The 19,576-nt window shown below is 44.9% G+C and overlaps 1 protein-coding gene across 2 annotated transcripts in view; it reads right to left on the bottom strand.

Moving 5' to 3' along the window:
* Nucleotides 1–1,453: 1,453 nt before the first annotated feature.
* RSPH1 (radial spoke head component 1) overlaps nucleotides 1,454–19,576 on the bottom strand; it is a 230,371-nt gene continuing 212,248 nt past the window's right edge. For both annotated transcript variants that reach the window (XM_085620749.1, XM_085620750.1), the window contains one exon: nucleotides 1,454–1,643. The gene's annotated coding sequence lies outside the window, so the exon portion shown is untranslated. The remainder of the gene's footprint in view (nucleotides 1,644–19,576) is intronic.

Here is a 19,576-nt window from a genome sequence, read left to right on the forward strand (position 1 = left end):
ACTGAGACAATCCCACACATATGGCCTTTAGAAAGTAACTGACTCCTGTCTGCTGAGATCACTCTCCCATAACTAGAGAGGTGTCAAGAAACTGAGACAATCCCACACATATGGCCTTTAGAAAGTAACTGACTCCTGTCTGCTGAGATCACTCTCCCATAACTAGAGAGGTGTCAAGAAACTGAGACAATCCCACACATATGGCCTTTAGAAAGTAACTGACTCCTGTCTGCTGAGATCACTCTCCCATAACTAGAGAGGTGTCAAGAAACTGAGACAATCCCACACATATGGCCTTTAGAAAGTAACTGACTCCTGTCTGCTGAGATCACTCTCCCATAACTAGAGAGGTGTCAAGAAACTGAGACAATCCCACACATATGGCCTTTAGAAAGTAACTGACTCCTGTCTGCTGAGATCACTCTCCCATAACTAGAGAGGTGTCAAGAAACTGAGACAATCCCACACATATGGCCTTTAGAAAGTAACTGACTCCTGTCTGCTGAGATCACTCTCCCATAACTAGAGAGGTGTCAAGAAACTGAGGCAATCCCACACATATGGCCTTTAGAAAGTAACTGACTCCTGTCTGCTGAGATCACTCTCCCATAACTAGAGAGGTGTCAAGAAACTGAGACAATCCCACACATATGGCCTTTAGAAAGTAACTGACTCCTGTCTGCTGAGATCACTCTCCCATAACTAGAGAGGTGTCAAGAAACTGAGACAATCCCACACATATGGCCTTTAGAAAGTAACTGACTCCTGTCTGCTGAGATCACTCTCCCATAACTAGAGAGGTGTCAAGAAACGGAGGCAATCCCACACATATGGCCTTTAGAAAGTAACTGACTCCTGTCTGCTGAGATCACTCTCCCATAACTAGAGAGGTGTCAAGAAACTGAGACAATCCCACACATATGGCCTTTAGAAAGTAACTGACTCCTGTCTGCTGAGATCACTCTCCCATAACTAGAGAGGTGTCAAGAAACTGAGACAATCCCACACATATGGCCTTTAGAAAGTAACTGACTCCTGTCTGCTGAGATCACTCTCCCATAACTAGAGAGGTGTCAAGAAACTGAGACAATCCCACACATATGGCCTTTAGAAAGTAACTGACACCTGTCTGCTGAGATCACTCTCCCATAACTAGAGAGGTGTCAATAAACTGAGACAATCCCACACATATGGCCTTTAGAAAGTAACTGACTCCTGTCTGAGAGGTGACCTCATTCCATCAGTGCAGAAGACACATCTGTTTATGTTATATGTTACTTATGTTATCTTATGATATGACATGGCATTGTATGTTTTGGTATTGCGTGGCACGGTATGGTACGGCAGAGTATGCATTGGCATTCGTATGGCACACAACTGGGCGCTAGGAGGCAACCACAGCGTGTTCTTTCATTCAGTAAAACACACAAAGACGCACTCGACAATGCCTGTTGTGTATCATACAAAGCCACTTTATTTTGAGAAGTGTGCGCTGTGCCTCCGGCCAGCATGGCGGCAGCAGAAAGCGCGGCTGTGCCAGGGTCTCGGTGCCAGCACCCCTTCTCTGGCTTGGATCCACTTGTTCGAATACATCTCTGGTTTGCCTTGTTTGCTTGATGTCTTCGCTTCTTAAATAACCAATGCTGTTAAGAGACAATAAAAGTAGGTATAAACAAGGTGCAACTTGGGGTGCCAGGATCAGAAAACTTTCAGAAAAGGGCTCATGTACTATGGTAACATAAAGGCAGATATACACATGACTGCAGTAGTAAGTCCATATGTACTCATTAGAAGTTAAGTAGGTCTTCAGACCCATGGGTAGCCACAGCCCTCTCAAAACTATACTGCAGAATGGGCTTTATTTGCAAAATAAATAACAGAATAAGTGCAAGGGCCCAAAGTTTTCCTTCGGAGGCCGCCGCTGGCACCTCTGAATGCCATGATTACAAAATACTAAGGCCTCCTATTCTCGACTCCAACTCATGCCTCCCTTCCACAGCCCTGCACTACCTGTTGATGTTGTCGGTGTTTTATCACGCGTCAGGCTCTCTCTAGCAGGTGTGTGAAGCCCAGCCTGAGGGCTTACTCGAAAACCCCCACCTTAAGCTTCTTGTGAAAGTCAAGAGGAGAGAACATGAGCCTCTGATATGCTGTGGTCGTTCCAGTCTTTGAGGGCCAGGTACGAGGAGGCGCGTCCCACTGCTCTGCTTTTGTGTATGCGTAGGGTGTGTTCTAGTGACAGAAGTGAATGTGCCTGTTCAGGTAAGTGGAGCTTTGTAGGTGTGGGTGAGGAGTTTAAAGTGTGTGCGCATGTGTATGTTGATGACTAGTCTGGCTGCTGCGTTTTAAGCAGTCTTCAGTCTTCTTGTGAGCTGGTTTCTCATTCCTGCATATAGGGTGTTTCATAGTCTAGTCTGCTGGTGGTGAAGGCTTGGGTGAGCATTTTCCATGTGTTGTCTGGTAGGAACTTGAAGATTTTCTTCAGCATCCTCAGTGTGTGGAAGCAGGCCAGGACCACTTCATTGACTTGGGCAGTCATGTCCAGTTTGTTCTCTATGACGATTCTGAGGTTTCTCACTTTTGAGCAGGGGGTGGGGATGAGTTCAAGGTCTGTGGACCACCAGGTGGAGTCCCATGGTGAGGCGTTCTTCCCAAAGACAACTACCTCAGACTTGTCCAAGTTCAATTTGAGGCATTTGGATTTCATCCTGGTGGCCACTTCTATCATGCATGTTGTGAACTTGTTCTTGTTGTTGGGTGTTTTTACATAGAGGAACAATATCAGTTGTGCGTCATCGGCATAAATGAGGATGTTTATGTTGTAAGCTCAGATGACGTTGGCCACTGGAGTCATGTAGATGTTGAAGAGCATTGGGCTAAGCAAGGATCCCTACTGGATTCCACAAGTAAGATCTTCTGCTTCAGAGGCATAGAGGGATATTCATGGTTTGGGTTCTTCCGGTGAGGAAGGAAATTATCCATTTGAGGACGGGTCCCTGGATGTCTGATTCATGGAGTCATTGGATTAGGATGGGGTGAGAACCTACGTCGAAGGCTGCTGATAGGTGTTTGAAGGATGAGAGCTGTGGTTCTCTGTTGAGGATCATCCAGATGTCATCCGTTGCTGGTATAATGGCAGTTTCCATGCTGTGGTTGGGTCGGAATCCTGATTGTGTGGTTTCAAGAAGCTTGAGTTTGGTAAGGTGGTAGTAGAGGCGCTTGTTGGTGGCTTTTCCAGGACTTTGGCACGGTAGAGAAGGAGGGATATTGGTTTGTAATTGGCAAGTTTGTTTGGGTCACCCGAGAGTTTATTTAGAAGGGCATAGACGGCTATGTGTTTCCATGGTTTTGGGAAGGTGGCTGTAGTGATAGAGGAGTTGAGGATAGGGGTGAGTGATCGTTGAGCAGATCTTGCGATGGAATGATGCTTCCAGAGACAGCTGCAGATGTGGTGATGTTTTTGACAAGGCAAATTCTTCTTTGCAGCTGTTGGAGTTTGCATTTGTTCGTTCAACTAGGACCCTCCTCTTGGCTCCTCGGGTGAGCTGGTGGTACCTCATGAGGGCAGCTTTGAAGGTGCCTTTTTCCACTTCCCCTTTGCTTTTTCTCCGTTTCATTCCAGTTTGCGGTGTCACTTGGTAATTGTGAGGTCTTTAGTGTAGCAGCTGACTTATGTTCTGGTTTTCGCTGTGTTGCTTTGTTTCCTGGGGGCCACAGTGTGGGTACAGTTGGTGATCCACTTGTTGAAGTTCTCGATGTTGCTTGCCAGGATGCCTTGGGGCGGTTGAACAGTTTGCCTTTGTTAGGTTGTTCCAATGTTGGCATGCTGAGCCAGCTGTGGAGGCACTTCTGGGTTGATGGATGTCAATTGTAAAACTGACTATGGCGTGGTTTGTCCAGGTGACGGGTCTTGGGGTGTTGTTCGTATTTTCGAAAGATGTGAAGACGGGGTCTTGGATGTGCCCTGTGGCGTGGGTGGGCTCTGGGACACATTGGAATAGTCCTGGGCTGTCACGATTGTTAAGGAGAGTTGCTGAGTTTGGATCCATCCGGTCTTCAAGATGGAAATTGAGGTCTCCTTGGAGGATGAGAGTATTACCGTCGAGGACTATGTTGTTTGAAAAGTTGGCTCGTGAGCCGGGGGGCGGTATACTAGGGTTCCATCCAGGGTGAAATTTGAAGTGATTTGTAATTTGAAGTTGCGGTGCTCTATCTAGTTTGCTCTGGAGGAGGCAGTGCCGATGAAAGTGTCTCCGTAGATGATGGCGATTCCTCCTCCGGGCCTATATTGGCAGTCAAACCTGGAGATCTTGTATCCAGCGGGGATGGCTGTAGCAATGTGTGGCACTAAAACTGTGGTCAGCCATGTTTCTGTGAGGAAGAGGAGGTGTGTCAGACATCTTCCAGCAGGTCCCAGATCTCTGTGGCTTGTTTGCTGAGTGCGCAGGAGTTGAGGAGCATGCATGCTATATGTGTGTGGTGAGTGTGGTGGTAGGTGTTTGACTGTGTGGGGGGTGGGTGTAGTAGAAATGGTTGGTTGGTGGTGCAGGTGAAGATGGGCAGGTGAAGGCCCCATTTGTTTTGTGTGTTGCAGCCACTAGCTGAGGGTGGTGGGGCCTCCGGGCTTGAAGGCACCAAGGAGCGCAGTGGGGTAGAGGTGGGTGAGGGGAGACCAGGGTGTCTGGTGCTGGGCGCAGTCCAGGAGTGGGTTGGCTTGCCTTTGGCACTGCGGCCGCCATTAAGTAGGTCCTGGAAGAGTATGGAGCACAGGGGGCAGTGGGCAGAGCTGAGGAGGAGTGTGACAGTGGTGAAGGACAGAGGCACGAAAAAGCAGATAAGGAGCAGGGGAAGGAGTTTGGGGGTGCAGAGAGGACAGGAAAGGGGTGCAGAGAAGCTGGAGAGATGGAAAAGGTCTGAAAAAAAGCAAGAGAAATGGCACAAAGAAGCAAAAAGAGCCAGTGAAACAACACAGAAAAGTCTTGGAAATGGCAAAAAGGGGCAAAAAGAGATAGAGAAATGGCACAGAAAAGTCAGAGAGTGAGAAAACAGTGAGAAAAATGGTACAAAGAGGCAAACAGAGTGAGAGAAACAGCACAGGAAACTCACAGAAATGGCACAAAGAGGCAAAAAGAGCCAGAGAAATGTCACAAAAAAGTCACACAGAGTGATAAAAGAGTCAGAGAAAAGGCACAAAGAGGCAAAACTAGCAATAGAAATGGCACAGAAAAGTCACAGAGAGAGTGATAAAGGAGTCAGAGAAAAGGCACAAAGAGGCAAAACGAGCAAGAGAAACGGCACAGAAAAGTCACAGAAATGGCACAATGGGACAAAAAGAGAGAGAGACAGCACCGAAAATTTGCAGTAACAGTGAGAGGGAAAAGCACAAACAAAGAAAAGTCAGAAAGAGTGATAGAGCAAACACAAAGAGTGTGTAGAAAGAGTGTGAGAAGTGGCAAAAAAGTCAGACAGAGAGAGAGAGAGAGACTGAGATGAGATGAGATGAGAGACGGAGCAAGAGGGAGGGAGGCAAGGCGAATGCCTTGAGATGATGGAGCCGGATCCGCAGGGATTTTGACTGGTCGGAGGATTAATCGCAGGTAGGTCCAGGGCTCTTCATCTCATGAATACCGAGGCTGCCTTATCTTGATTCCAACTCATGCCTCTTCTGTCCAAAACTCTACACTTTCTGTCTCTTTATCTAATGAATACTAAGGCTGCTTCGTCTTGATTCCAACTCATGCCTCTTCTGTCCACAACTCTACACTTTCTGTCTCTTTATCTCATGAATACTAAGGCTGCCTCATCTTTATTCCAACTCATGCCTCTTCTGTCCAAAACTCTACACTTTCTGTCTCTTTATCTCAGGAATACCAAGGCGGCCTCATCCTGATTCCAACTCATGCCTCTTCTGTCCACAAATCTACACTTTCTGTCTCTTTATCTCATGAATACTAAGGCTGACTCGTCTTGATTCCAACTCATGCCTCTTCTGTTCACAACTCTACACTTTCTATCTCTTTATCTCATGAATACCAAGGCGGCCTCATAATGATTCCAACTCATGCCTCTTCTGTCCACAAATCTACACTTTCTGTCTCTTTATCTAATGAAAACTAAGGCTGACTCGTCCGGATTCCAACTCATGCTTCTTCTGTCCACAAATCTACACTTTCTGTCTCTTTATCTCATGAATACTAAGGCTACCTCGTCTTGATTCCAACTCATGCCTCTTCTGTCCACAACTCTACACTTTCTGACTCTTTAGTTCATAAATACTAAGGCTGCCTCATCCTGATTCCAACTCATGCCTCTTATGTCCACAACTCTACACTTTCTGTCTCTTTATCTCATGAGTACTAAGGCTGACTCTTCTTGATTCCAACTCATGCCTCTGATGGAGCAAGGTTTCGCATAAAAAGAAACTTGCTCGTATGCAATCCTCTCGAATAATCTGTAACACTATAATCAATCTGTCCGTGAGTACTAACATTGCAACACATTCGACATATTGTATCTAGGGGACGCTTTCCTATGTGCCTTACTAATGAATAACCCGAGTGTCCCAAAATGGCCACTGAAAACGTGGGAACTCTTCTGCGCATGCGTCTACTACATCTACGTAGTATGACGTTTTCTGTCGCTTGGGGGGAAAACTCTACAGCTGTGCAATAACTTCTAAAATGGCCACTTTAAAGAAACGCACTAACGCACATGCTGAACTGAGACTAACCTATGCTAATTTTCCTAAGCTATTAATGCAAAAGATTTATTAAGTAATGGGGGTTAGAGTAGAAGCAAGTGGTATACAGTGAATTCATTTAATTTTGTATTCTAACTTGTTCTTTTCTGACTTTATTAATAGTTCGTATTTGGACCTTGCAGGGTGACCGCGTCTCTGTTTCCTTGTGGCTTCTACGCATACGCAAACGTCTGTTTGTTCTGAACAAGTGTAGTAAATTGACTGATTGACAAACCCTAAGCCCAGCAAGGACATGGGAAACCAACTTTTTACCCTGCGAGAGGAAGAAGAAACATTGTAAAATAGACTTATCGATCCACATATGAAATGTTTGTGGGAATAAAGCTTGTGGGTATTAAAATTAAGGGACGGGGAGCTAGACAATAGACTTAAGAAAATTATTGCACTTAGTATGGTGTGATGTCCTCACCCCACTACTTGGCCCAATCAAATTGCGGGTAAACATGGAATCGAAACATTTGGGGGTGGATCATATTTGAACTGGTATAACAGAGGTGAGTTCTTGATAGTTAGACAGACTTGATGCTGAGATGGTGATGCTATACTGAGATGCTGCCCGATTTTGCTGAAACAATCCAACACTAGGGAAATTCACGGAACAACCGAGGCACATCTAGGAAGGGGTCCGGACGAGCCAGAGCCGGAGAGAGTAGCACCAGAGAGGGGTGTAACACTGGCGTTACACTAGAAGAGGTCACCTTTTTCCTGTCCTGAACCTGTCCTGAATCCTTGACTCTCTGATGTCGGGGTCCTCACACCGTTCTAGGTAAATATAACTGTAGGGTTAATGCTCCGTACTTGCTCTCAATTCTTTCTCTCCTCAGGTGCTGTCATTGCAAGAATGTATTAATGCAAACTGATTATAAGCTAACTGTACTATTTTTCCTGATGGAGACTCCTGGTATATTCATGTGTATCTTGATTTGACTCACAAAATTATTAATTCAGATAACATTTTAAAACTCCTTCTGAGTCTGTGGTTCTTTAAATAAAAGTTAAATGCATTATTGTCTTTCCTCCCTTTTCTAATCTACTACTAGATCTTATCGAACGTTCATTTACTCAGGAGACAGGAATGGTAAGAATACTGGTGTAAAGGTTTCCTAGAGTAAAATAAAATTGATGACCAGTGGATATTTGCCAGCTCATTGTGTGTATGAATGTATATGGGCCCAAGTGAGTGTTGTGTGTATGAATGTGTAGAGCTGGTAAACTCCGCTGCATCACCTCTTCTGTCCACAACTCTACACTTTCTGTCTCTTTATCTCATGAATACTAAGGCTGACTCGTCTTGATTCCAACTCATGCCTCTTCTGTTCACAACTCTACACTTTCTGTCACTTTATCTCATGGATACTAAGGCTGACTCGTCTTGATTCCAACTCATGCCTCTTCTGTTCACAACTCTACACTTTCTGTCTCTTTATCTCATGGATACTAAGGCTGACTCGTCTTGATTCCAACTCATGCCTCTTCTGTTCACAACTCTACACTTTCTGTCTCTTTATCTCATGAATACTAAGGCTGACTCGTCTTGATTCCAACTCATGCCTCTTCTGTTCACAACTCTACACTTTCTATCTCTTTATCTCATGAATACTAAGGCTGACTCGTCTTGATTCCAACTCATGCCTCTTCTGTTCACAACTCTACACTTTCTGTGTCTTTATCTCATGGATACTAAGGCTGACTCGTCTTGATTCCAACTCATGCCTCTTCTGTTCACAACTCTACACTTTCTGTCTCTTTATCTCATGGATACTAAGGCTGACTCGTCTTGATTCCAACTCATGCCTCTTCTGTTCACAACTCTACACCTTCTGTCTCTTTATCTCATGAATACTAAGGCTGACTCGTCTTGATTCCAACTCATGCCTCTTCTGTTCACAACTCTACACTTTCTGTCTCTTTATCTCATGAATACTAAGGCTGACTCGTCTTGATTCCAACTCATGCCTCTTCTGTTCACAACTCTACACTTTCTGTCTCTTTATCTCATGGATACTAAGGCTGACTCTTCTTGATTCCAACTCATGCCTCTTCTGTTCACAACTCTACACTTTCTGTCTCTTTATCTCATGGATACTAAGGCAGACTCGTCTTGATTCCAACTCATGCCTCTTCTGTTCACAACTCTACACTTTCTGTCTCTTTATCTCATGGATACTAAGGCTGACTCGTCTTGATTCCAACTCATGCCTCTTCTGTTCACAACTCTACACTTTCTGCCTCTTTATCTCATGAATACCAAGGCGGCCTCATCCTGATTCCAACTCATGCCTCTTCTGTTCACAACTCTACACTTTGTCTCTTTATCTCATGAATACTAAGGCTGACTCTTCTTGATTCCATATCATTATCACTACCAGAGACGGGTGCATGGCATCTTCATGCCTTTCTTTAATGTTGGGACTTACTCATTGGGGACACTATCATTTGTCGACATATGGTATGCAATGCAACATTTTTCAATTCTTGACTTTCTTCTGTACTACAGGCACATACTTGAGTGTATGTCTAGTCTTCCTGTTGGTTCTTGGGACTTCTTTATTCAGTTATTTCTTCTGAAATGATAACTATTTAATCATTGCAGTCTACATAATCTCTGCCTTTTATAGATATATTTTGGACATGAGTTTATGACTCCTTATTGTATCTTCTGGTTTATGTAACCTTTACAGCCTTTAAGAAGTCACTTGTGTGATAAAACACGTGCTGGCTGTTCTTCATGACGTCACTTCCTTTATGTTGTTGAAGATATTAACTTGCACGTCATAAAGACACTTCAATTCAACACATTGTATTTCTTACTTATTGGACTACCAGACTATATTTTGATTGCATATATTAGACTGCATATATTATATATTTGACTGCATATATTAGACTGTTTGATTGGACTATATACGGAGTGGTGTGATATATCTTTATATATATTTAGCAAGCCGTGACCTTCAAATTCACTGCTCTCAGACACCTTTGGTAGTAGGGGTTTAGATATCTAGGTGTAGCACCAAAGTCTTTACATTTTGTTGATTGCACTTGTAAAAGAGTAGGATCTACTTCTTATAGTTGCCCCCACTTTTTGCTGATGTTTCACTGTTTTTCAACTGTAATTTGGCTGGGACCCTGCTATCCAGGGCCCCAGCCTAGCTGCTTCCTCTCTAAAGTGATTGCATGTACTTTAGGTACACTCCAGATTGGATTCTGGGATACCCTTATATGTCCCTAGTAAATGGTATACTATGTACCCAGGGCAAAGGTACCCCAGAGGCCTACCAGGGGCGGCAGCATGTATTGTGTCACTCTTGGGAAGCCATTTAAAATGACACAACAGGTCTGCTACAGCAGCTTGTGTAAGGTGGTCTAGGCACCCATTACCGAGATATAGGTATCCTATATCTCTCCATATCACTGCACATGAAAACCTATCAGTCACCCCTATGGCAGGCCTTATCAATCCTGAAGGCAGGGTGCTGGGTTTTAAGTGAGAGGGTGCCCATGCATAAGCAGAGCCCCTCTGAAGCCTTCAGAACCTTTATTCCTGGGTTGTTTGTGATGCAGCCAGACCATATACTCTTAAATGCATTATAACCTTGCTGTAAATGCTAACTTTGGAATGGCTGCACGGAAACATGTCGTGTTTGGTGTCAAACATCTTGGAATCATACCTCCACCCCAGTAACTGGTGTGGGAGGTATGATTCCACCCTACTAGAGGGAGAAGCATGACTTCACCGGTACACCCGGTACCAGCTTCAGAGACCTTGGCATCACAAAATGGATGCTGCCAGCCACAGACACGAGTCTGCCCTCCTGCTGCTGGACGAAACTCCAGCAGGGGAGGCCTGGACAATAGGTTTCCTGTCACAGGGAAGTGTGACCACCTCCCAGACAGGCTTTAGTGTATTGGGGCTGGGTGGGTGCACTCCAAGAGTGCTTTGAAGTCTGCACTGGGGGAACATTGGGTGTCCCTGTGCATGGTCCAGCTTGAACTGATTGCAGGGGCTGCCAGCCCCTTCTCTGGCGCGAAACTGGACAAAGGATATGGGTGAGCCACCCCTCTGTCCTGAACCTCCCATAGGTGGGTCCCCAGAGTTTGTCCCACACCTTCCTTGGGTATAAAGCAGGAACCCCTGACTACAGGACTTTAAATTTACCTGGATGAAACTCTGCTACAGAATCCCAGAACTTCTACTATCTACACGACATTCGATGACCGAAGGATCTCCATTGGAGTAAAGGAGTTACTCCCATGCAAGGCAGGCGCCAAAGACGTAACTGTCCAGTTGGCAACTACACAGCTCCTGAAGGACTCCGAAGTTTTTGCAATGCAAGAGGTGGGTTTCTAAGCTTCCCCGAGGCCGATCCGTGGTCTCAGCAAAGCTGAGATCCAAAGCCCTCGTGGAGACCATGCAACCTGAACCCCTGGACACCGCAACCATTTGCAGCAGCATATGCTTTTTGGTGACCCCTAAGGCTGTGCTTTGGGCTACTTGTAATCCAGACCCCGAGCAGTGATTCCACCGAAGATTACTGGCCTACACTCCTCGAGTGACCCGTGGGCTGGTATTGAGTGATTCCTCTCGAGGTCCCTTCGTGATCCCTTGTCCGTCAACTTGTGGGTCCCTGAGAAGGGTACTTTAACTTTCAACGGGCTTTCCTGGATCCTCCAGACGTGCCCTGACTCTCCATCGCTTGGGGAGTCCACAGGACCTTGCTGGTCCACACAAAACCATTTTCTCTCACCGCGTGGGTTGCCGTTGCCAAGGCTTGTTGGTCTCCAATCCGGACACCGAGTCCCCAGCACTCGACATTCTTCGTGGGACAGCTCACCTGTGGACCGTGGTTGTCGTTGACGCCTCCTGGTTCCTGTGGCAGTGAAGTCAAGCTTCACCTCTTCGCACCTGAAACACCCGACATGTGTGGGCATTCGTCTATCGTGCCCTTGGTCACTGGCAAGTGACCCAGACTCTGTCCCCTCTGCTTTCAGGTTCTTCACATCTTCGATCCAGGCTTGGATCACCCCGGACACTTCTCTTTTCCACTGCAGCAGCACTTTGCAGCACATCGCCATTGAAATCAATGACGATTCCCGACACCATTTGACACCTTTGCACCCGGCTTCCCTGGGTGCGGTAACATGAGTACTCTGGTGCTCCTGTGGTTGCTGGCCCTAGAACCCTCTAAGTCTGAAAGGGTATGCTCAAATTCCTTTCCTAAGTGTCCTTATTCTTTAAAATTCCAACCGCGACTTTCCCATTGAATTGTACGGGGCTCGCGGCTATATTCTCACACTGCACACGTCCCCTGTGGGTCCCCTGTGTCACTGCCTTGGGTGGTTCCTTGGGGTCTCAGCGATTCTACGTGCTCTAAGCACTGTGTCTAGTCAAGTCGTGGTTCTTATACCACTTTCTTAATATATGGTTTGGTCTCCCCCTGGGGCCCATTGTATATTGTGCTATTTACTGTCGTTTAATAACTGTATTATTGTGTGCCTTGCTCTCTAATCTCATAAAGAGGTTAGTAGAGAGTGTTTAGAAATAAATGCATATATTTTATATATATACCTTGTGTGGTTCTCCTCTCATTTGGTCATTCAGGAGGTTATAATCTGATAAACCAAGCTGCTTCGCACTCCTTCAAGACTTAGCCTGAAGGCTGCTCTCCACAGCTACCACTAGGATAGCTTTCAATAAAGGTTATCTTAAACCTATCATCAATAAGGGTTGGTTGGACTGGTGCCCACTAGAACTAGTGGACAGCATATACGAGGTCAACATCTCACAGCACTTACCCACAAGAAATATTGTGATTAATTAAGAGGTGCGATAGAATCACCACTACTACCGTTTTATATCTTTTTCCAGGTAGCTGTCGTCTTTCAGATCTCTCCCTTTGGGAGCATTTGCAGACAACAGAAGGTGCTCTGGTAGAGGAAAGTACTTTTCAATGCCCTCTAGATCTTCCAGAAATAGATCTCAAGTTTCTGCTCTTCTGCTCCTGAGAGGCCTTGGAGGCTGTTCTTCCCCCTGTACTTGGGGTTTCTAACAGTCCTTGTGAACTTGTTCCTCAAGCAAAAAGATGATGCAGAGGTCATTAGGATCAGATTGGGCCTTCTTTTATCCCACAAGAACAATTCACAAATAAGAATAGGGACTTGTGAAGTAAAAAGAAAATTCCTGCCAGGAATCTTAAACACCCCAAAATACTCCAAATGTCAGCAAATGTTGAATGAAATATCACTTTAAAGGTTTTGAACGGGCGTGCTCAGTGCTCCAGTACCCTGTCACCTGTGGGGCACGATGGGACACTGGAGGAGGATAATTCCTTAAAGGCACAGTGTCAGTTTTCAGTCTATACCTGTGGCAGCCGATCTGCTTGCATTGCCCTGCCTTTCCTTTCTTGTCTTTTTAAGAAGCTTGTCTAAGATTTTCCAAGTCAACTTTTCTTAAAATAGTGATAGTGACTATTTGGATAAAATGATTACCTACAAGAGGAATTTAAATAACTGAAATGTCGTCAATTCAGCCTTTCATCAGGTGGCAACACTGTTTAATAATGTTTTTCATGAACCTTTCCACTGAAAAGCTCTGTGTATACAAGAGAGCATGGCATAAGCTCGACTGGGCTAATTACGCTGAAGAATTGGGGACCTCCTGCCCCATGTCTAATGCAGACCCTAACATGGCATATACTGCCTTTTCTACCTGGATCAGACAGCCCTTGGACGAGCTAGTTCCGGAAAAATGCCAACCATCCCGCAAATCTAGCTACAGCCCCTGGTATAACGAAGAACTTGCCGTATTGCGAAAGGACTGCAAAAAACTTGAACGCACTTGGAGAAAGGACTACGACTTGATGGCTAAAGAAAAATATCGTTTGGCCATTAAGAACTACCAAAAAAGGATCCAGGTGGTCCGAGCCACTTTCTATGCGTCACAACTTGCAGGCAGTGGGAATAAGGCTAAATGTATATTTTCCTTAGTTGCCTCATTAACGACAGCTCCTACGGAGCCTTTTATTTCATCCAACAAGCAATGCGATGATTTAGCGGCATATTTCATTTCCAAAGTGGAAAGGATTTATAAACAATTTCCCGCGTCAATACAATCTACTGATTCGGTAGAGGCCACGGCCTGCTCATTTGATAAGTTCCCGCTGATCGTGCCTGCCAAGCTGGAGGCACTCGGTTTTAAAATAAAATCTGGTTCTCCCCTTGATCCGCTTAGGCCAGGTCATTTTCTTAAGCTTCTTCCTACAATTCAGGGCCCTCTGTGTGACATCTTAAATGCTTCACTGACCACAGGAATCGTGCCCACTGCTTGGAAGATAGCCAAAGTCCTGCCTCTAATAAAGAAACCCAACTTAGATCCAGATCGTCCTGAGAACTATAGGCCTATCTCCCGCCTACCTTGGGCATCAAAGATTCTGGAGACATATGTCAATGCCACACTCTCCAACTTCCTGTCCTCTAATAACATCTTGGATCCCTTGCAAAATGGCTTTCACCCCGGTCACAGCACTGAGTCAGCACTGTTGGCCGTGACAGAACATCTTTGGGCATCTTTGGATAATGGGCACACTGCGGCATTAATCCTGCTGGACTTTAGTGCCGCATTTGACACCGTGTCCCATGCCATTTTGCTGAGACGATTAGAGGAGGTTGGGATCAATGGCTTGGCCTTACGCTGGCTGGCATCCTTCCTAGAGGATAGGTCTTTCGAGGTTTCTGTGCCCCCGTTTTCCTCAGGGACTTTCAAGGTGAGACAAGGTGTACCTCAGGGCTCATCTTTGAGCCCTTTGCTTTTTAATATCTACGTGCTGCCACTGGCTCTTCTCGCAAAGAGCCGTGGTTTGACCCTTGTCTCTAATGCTGACGATACACAGTTGGTGGTAGCCCTGTCTAGCAATACCGTTACGGGTAATAGCCTAGACGCCGCCCGCTTCTGCACCAATTTGGCAGCAGTGTCGGACTGGCTTACCATCAACTGTTTGCAGCTAAACGCTGAGAAAACGGAAATTCTGCTGACGGGGAAAGACCAGGGTCTTTGGAGTAATGATTGGTGGCCCCAGAGCCTTGGACATGCACCCCCTCCAAAGACGGTGGTGAAAAACCTCGGTGTTTGGGTAGATAGCAATCTTAACTACCAAACCCAGACTAAGAAGGTGGCTGGCACATGTTTTGGGCTGCTTAGGAGCTTTAAGTCTATTTTTAAGTTCTTTGATGCCCCTACTAGAGAGCTGATTATCCAAGCCACAATCCTGTCACGGCTGGACTATGCTTCGACTCTCTATTTGGGGGCCAATAAGGTTGAGGTCCACAGGTTACAGAGAGTCCAGACCGCTGCGGCTAGAATGTTGCTAGGTCTACGTAGATCTAGCTCTGCCTCGGATGCAATTCGAAGACTACACTGGTTGCCTATGGAAAGACGTATAGAGTTCAAGGCACTTTGTGTGGTCTTCAAGGCATGGAAGCTGGCTTCTCCACAGATATTAACAGACCTGATCCAGCCTTATGAGCCCACGCGCCAACTTCGATCTTCTAGCCAAAACCTGTTGAAGGTGCCACGGGTTAAGAAAACCAGGGCAGGCGATAGATCTTTTAGGTATAAGGCAGCCAGGCTGTGGAATTCTCTCCCAGCATTTATTCGTGGTCTAAGGGATTATCTGCCTTTCAGGAAGGCCCTTAAGACCCATCTCTTCCCCAAAGTCTAATCTGTGTTGGAAGGTGTCTTGAGGGCTTAGTCCTTGTCAGGAGCGCCGGGACGCCCCTTTGTTGGGGCAGCTGTTGCGCTATATAAGTTGTTATAACATAACATAACATAACATAACATAACATAACATAACATAACATAACATAAATGTAATGACAATGTTAAAGTTCTCTCGGATTCTGTGCGCAGGAAAGACAGTTCAGTGCTTGTGACTGCTGACGAGGACCCCCTGGAGAACTGAAACTTACATTATTTTTAGTAATATGTGGATGTACTGTCATTTTGGAATCAAGCGATCGGCCAGATTTGAACAACTGGGGGTGGGTGCATTATTTGTTTGCTGAACTAAAACAGGACCAGATGGTCTTTGCTACTGGACGAAAATTGAAAAGAACTTGCCATTCTTTGCAATGGACCTTAAACTGGTTGCAACTATAAAGGCGTTGATTACTGAGTGGCAATTATTGCACAGACAGTGGATGGTTGCTTCTTATGACATAATTAGGTTATAATAGATATATCTCTGTATCGTCGGCATACTGATGGATGGTGCGGTCCAGAGGAGTAAATAGAATTCTCAAAGGCTCAATATAAGGGTCAGATAATGCCATGGACAGAATGCCCCCATATTGCTCTGTTAGAGCAGGTGACCTGGAGGAACTAAACTGGATTCACCACTTGTGCCAAACTTGTACTGAGTGTGTCAAATGAAAAATGATGAAACCTCCTCCAGGGCCTAATGCCTGACCCCTCCCCCCTTCCACACATAAATCTGCAGAAGCCAGATGAATACAAGTTTAGCCAGTCAATCGATGTGGGTGTGTAGTTGGCAAGAGACCCTTTTTTATTAGGTCGAGCATCAGCGCGCATGCGCTGTCTGCAAGACCTGCTGTAATCACTCTATGGAGTGTAATTACAGCTGTTGCTTTCACTTGGTCACAACTCCATCGCTCTGATTTCCTGGATACATATTGGCCGTTGCTCCCGATACATCACTTCTGTTTTTATGCCAGGAGCACCGGCCAACTACTGTTTAGCTACGCTGTAAGTCTCTTTCTATTTCAGTATGGACTACTCATTCATTTTTTACAAGCGCCTCATTCCGCGCTTTTTCTTTAATGGTGGACGTGCCACTTTCTTTAGACATCGCCCATCTACAGAAATGTGTGGGGCCGCTATTAAAGTGAAAATGGCATAATGCGCTTTTACAAAAAAAAGCCTTTGTTTATCAACTTGTAAAACAACTGCTTTTTTTTGTAAAAGCGCCCCATTCCGCGCTTATGGAGCAGGTTATCCAATTATATTAAAATGTATTTGTGTTTCCGTACATATATCGGGCTGCAAAGGCTTTTGCTTGTCCTCATTTGTACATTCATTAACATTTAAGCTCCTCCGGTGGCTGCTATTTGTTTTCAGTTACCGTGGCTCCCGCTATAAGATTGCTGTGCTTTATCTACTTTTATTTACTTTGCTGAGGATGAGCACTTCCTAGCAGTGTTTGTGTTTTGTTTCATTTTTAACGTTTGCTCGCTCGACGATCGTCTCGCTTCATTTTATTTATTTTAATGGTAAGGGTGGAGCAGGGTATCCATTTTTAAAACGGATTGGCGTTATGAACCCTCCCAGTAATTTTGACAACATATGAAAAGACAAACAAATGCATACCAGTATTTTTAATGTTGGCACACTGTTCTGAGGTGCAGGTAAGTTAACAACATTCTGAAAACTGCCCTGTGGCATTACTTTGCGTGCTTCCACTCTTCAGCTGGTCATTTCACTGTGCTTGAGAATGCGGCTTGAAATACCCCAGCAGGGAGGACTAAATAAATAGGACTGGCCAAATCACACCCCGTAAGCTCCGCTGTTGCAAATTAAGTGTGTTGTGGTTAGGAAATTAGAGCTACAATGCCCATTGAACAAACCGTTAATAATCAGCCGCATCTGTCAAGCAGGGGCTTGTCACATTCATTCTCGACAAGTTGTAAGTAACTGAGGAACAGTTTTCATGTTGTCAAATACAAATGTGTACATATAACTATAAGCTGTAGGAAATGCTGGCAGTATAAATTGTTTCGTTTTTGGTGGATCTCAACAGACACGTATTTTTTTTATCTTGGCATCACCATTCGTTAACTAGATGCTAGTTATAATTTCTAATCTGCTTTATGGAAACGCTGCCAACTGAAGCACTGTGCTCGACATTGCAGTGTTGAGCATTGGGAGCTTCAAGCAGTGTACTTCCTAGGAGGTGGTATTTGTCTGGAGGTGTTTTTAGGCTTCTTTTTTATGGATGCTGTTGCAATACAGGCTGGGCTACAAGGTGCCAGAATTTACTTATATAAATTGTAGCCATTAGAGCCTTGTGTACAGAATGCCAGTTGTGTTATACAAAATGGTCTTGTCAACAACATATATTGTTTCCATTAATTTAATTTGATTTCCTATTGGCATATTTCTTCCAGGCCTAACCTTTACATTATCTTATGATTTAAGAGTGAGCAAATGTACAACTTTTCATTTAATGGTTCATAATATGTCAGTTGTTGCTGTCAGGGCACTACAGAGCCAGCCAATCAGCATAATTTCACTCAACGCAACACAGTTCCACACCACACAATTCCCCTCCACACGTTTCCAAACCACACCACAGATTTCCACATCAAGCCACAAAATTGAACAGTACAACAGATAATTCTACTCCACAACATGCCACTCCACAACACCATTCCAATTATTTAACTCCATAACACACAATCTCACTCTACATAATTCCAGTACAGTTAATACCATTGAATTACTATCCACACCATGCCACATATTTCCACTACACAACTCAAAACTAGGAAACACAATTCCATACCATACAATTCCACAACAAACAATTCCAAAATAATCCATTCCTAACTCCCACTTTCACCTGTCATCTCTCCCCCACACACTCATCCCTGCCATCTCATCTCTCCCTCACACTTCCACTACACCCTCTCATCTCGCAATTTCACTGCCCCCTCATCCCACCCTCACACTTCCTGTCTCCTCTCTATACTGCCTGTTCACAAATGCTACCTTCCTATACCTCCTTGCGCTGTGCACTGGTCCACTTCTCTCCTTCAACCCCCTCCCCGGTTCCCTTCCCACACATCCCTCTCTCTTGTACTCTCTTAACACTTCTTTCTCGCTCTCTCACGCACTCTTCCTGCCTCTCTCATGTGGTTCACTTTAGGTCTTCAAGCACCGTTTCTTCCCCATACCTTTTTAAGTTTTACAACCCTCAAACCCAGGCTCTCCTCCTCTTCTTGGGGTGTCTTCTGCAGGCACAGGCGCTACCTCTTTATGCATCTGTGGCCTGCTCTCCCCTTCTTTTTCTCTTTTTCACTTACTCTTTCTGCTCCTTATTCTGGATTTCATTCACCACTTCCTGAACAAACTATCTATCCCTCTCTTCCTTTGTATCTATTCTGTGCAGCTCTCACCCCTATTTATTCACAATGACACATAATCCTACTACACAAATACACTGCACACCACACAATTCTTCTCCATCCAACTCCACAACTAACAATTTCTATTCAACCCACATTATTTAATTCCACACTACATACATCCACTCCACTCCTAACAAAAGCACGCGGGTAAAATACATTTTTATTTACAATACCAAAAACACTAACTCTCACAAACACGAGACCTACTGCATTTCAAATGCTTGTTAATGTTGTCTCACAGTGGAAGACGAGCATGAGGTCAGCAGTGCTCAGAATTCAATGGAGAGTCATCTGTAAAAGAGCTAGGAGTCCAGTTTTTAATGAAGAGAGATGGCAAGCACCCTACAAATGGCACCAAAAGGTGCCTCGCTACAGCGGCTTTTAATAAACAGAACTACAACAGCATAACTTGGACAGATAGCGGATTGGAATTTCCTGTCCACCGAAGAAAGCTCACACTGCAAATTGAGGAAACGTGTCCCAATTGGTACAGTCCAATGAATGCACATGAGTCTAGACAGAGGGTGTCTGTGCTCCTATTTCACTTTGAATGGACACAATTCTATCCAAACAAACTTACTTAGTCCAGAGTTCAATGGAATGTATTGGGCAATC

The sequence above is a fragment of the Triturus cristatus genome, chromosome 8 (assembly GCF_964204655.1).
Source record: "Triturus cristatus chromosome 8, aTriCri1.1, whole genome shotgun sequence".
In the NCBI taxonomy this organism is placed as follows: Eukaryota; Metazoa; Chordata; class Amphibia; order Caudata; family Salamandridae; genus Triturus; species Triturus cristatus.